We start from the raw sequence: 2,903 nt of genomic DNA, 5'->3' as shown, positions 1-2,903 counted from the left end.
CACACACACACACACACACACACACACGCACACACACACACACACACAAACACATAAGATGAGTCAAAAGTTTCAGGTCCCCTATCTTGATAAGCTATCTTAACCACAAGAGACACAAATTGTGGTAATCAATTTCTGTGACARTTCTGGGTTTTCTTTAAAATGTTAAATGACCACCTTACCATTGGAAAATTTTGACCTTGRTCCAATATGGCGGTTTTCAAGATGGTRAAARAWAATCCCCCTCACCCATTACTTGCTGCAGMATTCAATTATTTWATTTTCCTTTTTGTTTCTAAAAYGAAGCTGTCTCCCTAGTTGTTTGACTAACCTTGTATACTTCATCTTATTTGTATTTTATGCCTTCACAAACTTTGTCTTAGCACACATAAACACTTATTCACAATACACATACTAGACATGTTACCCCAGATTTCATTTTTTGCACCTTTTTTAACAAATATTGTTAAAAACAATTTTTTGCTTAGTTACAAGAGAATGAATGAGAACTAGCTGCAAATTAGCAAGTATTCAAATACTTTAATTAGTTTCTCACTGTGCTCTGACAATTAAAAACTAGCTGTCAACTGCATTTTTGAGAAAACAGGTGAATTTTCAGTTGCATTTTTACTGAATTCCAATTGTTTGCACTATGCTAGTTCTGCATTGCAAAAGTTAAGGCATATTTTTTGTGTGCACAGCTTGCAAAACTGTATCTGAGGCCGTGTACTTTTTTATTTTAACATTTTTTTTGCTCACATTCACCCACATTGTACTTCACTTGGTCTGCATCTTGGYAGTGGCCCCACATTTTTTATTTAAGCTCCAAGAGTACAATTTTGAAATGAACATCTGATAAACTTTGGAAGTCGATACAAATCAGGATTCCTGTTGCAGCTAATCAGTCTTTGCCAACACAAAAGGGCTTTCATGTCAGTACTACAGACTTTGTATTGACAGTGTCCCCTAAAACATACTCTGAATGGTGTGCAGGATCTCTGGGTAACRCTTATGCATGGAGGCATTATGTGAAATTAAAATTTCAGTATAAAATAAATTTAAGAGAAAAGGGTCAGCTTCARTAAGTTAATTTAGGAACCATTGCTTTCAGGTATATTATCAAATGTAAAGTACAAAAAAACAAATAGGCCTAGCTAGTAGAACAGCAATAAAACCCCTGAAATTCTGTTATGGTTTTAGGTTTTGGTGTGGCACTGCTAGAATATATATGTGGCATCTTGCCTCCCATTTTTTTATTTAGGGGTGGGGGTGGGGGGGGGGGGGGCAAGGGTAATAGAGAATTATAGCCTTTTGCTTCCTAAATGCTTGCTGGTACAAAGCTCCACCTATTTGTATGTAGTTCCTCCCTGGACCTCAGTCATCAGCCAATCTCCTGCACCACAAAGCACCCCTCCCCCAAACCATTGCTGTGAAGAAAACAATAGGAGGTTCTTAATGAGACAGAGGCCAATTTTAAGGTGTTTAGATGGGCTACGATGCAAAATCAAATGTATTTTTGAAAAATGCAGCTTTTTCATAACAACTAAACATAGAAATTTTGTTAAAAATATGCAATTTTCTTAATCCTTTACCTGTTCAGATCTAACACCAATAATAATGGCATGAGAATGTTTGAGTAAACCATACAAAACCATCCCGACATAGCTGTGGACTGCTTTTGTTTTAATCTGCCTCTGACAGGCATCAGCTAACCAGTGCTTAGAACCAGGAAACACACATCAAATAACAAACCTCTTCGCATCTTGACCCCGCCYMATGACATATGTTAAAGGGGCAGGCTATTTCTTTACAGAGTCAAGATGTCAGACATTATTCCTCAAGCTAATCTTTAATCACGGTTCTTATACAGTATGTGTTGTTTTAAATCAGACATGTTTCTAACTAAAAGCCTCCTGAGTCTGTGAAACCATGGTCAAGAGTCTCACAACCCAGTCTGCACATAAAATCATCAATTCAATCAGAGATAACCACATTATARAAATRTATTACTGTTCACCTAAKRAAATACTATACAATGTGTAGTGTCTTTAAAAGTCAGTAGTAAACAACCCCAATAAATTTMTTTATTATTAATATTATTTGCCTGGAAAAATTATACATAAACCCACCAAGATGCCCTGCGTTTCCTTCTAGAATTATAGAAATTTAACTAAGAGGGAGTTTGAGACATGTTTCAGATGCCCACAATGCCCCCATGTGACTGTTTTAAGAGTAAAATACTTAAACATACTTTGAACAAATTCAAGTAGGTTCAACAGGTTTGTGAGCTTCTAAAACTAATGCAACAAAACTGAAAACCTCTGCAGTTTTGAAACAATTTAGGGACTCCCTTGTGATTGTTATTTGCCAACTAGTCTCCAACAGCTATAGCCCCATAAAATACTAGCTTTAGTCAGCTTTTAAGAGCAGCAAAAGTCTTCAGTTGGTTGTAGCATGCTGATGGTGTCTGCTGAAATGTTTGTGAAAACAGACAGGATAGCTGACGGGAAGCAAATTGGTCTATGTTAAAGTTTAACATGGCAGCTTTCCAGCAAACACACACCCAGTGTGTACCAGTTTCTTATTGTCCACTGAAATGACATTTTGGGGGATGGGGGGAATGGGGATGTCATGTCCTCAGCTTCTCATCATTCTGTCATGACCAACAGTTCCACGCCTGTTCTGTCACATGCACTCTGCTCACACTCCACTATGTCACAAAGGATAAACACATCAGACACACCCATGAACTGAAATATGGGCCTCTAATTAACCTGCACTCCCTTAATTAGAACGTCGTTCAATATTTCATTGTGCTTAAGCGTGTGTGCATGCGTGTGTGCGTGTGTGTGTGTGTGTGTGTGCGTGCGTGTGTGTGTGTGTGTGTGTGTGTGTGTGTGTGT

This window comes from Austrofundulus limnaeus, unplaced genomic scaffold, assembly GCF_001266775.1.
Source record: "Austrofundulus limnaeus strain Quisiro unplaced genomic scaffold, Austrofundulus_limnaeus-1.0 Scaffold322, whole genome shotgun sequence".
Lineage (NCBI taxonomy): Eukaryota > Metazoa > Chordata > Actinopteri > Cyprinodontiformes > Rivulidae > Austrofundulus > Austrofundulus limnaeus.
This window is presented reverse-complemented; position numbering follows the sequence as displayed.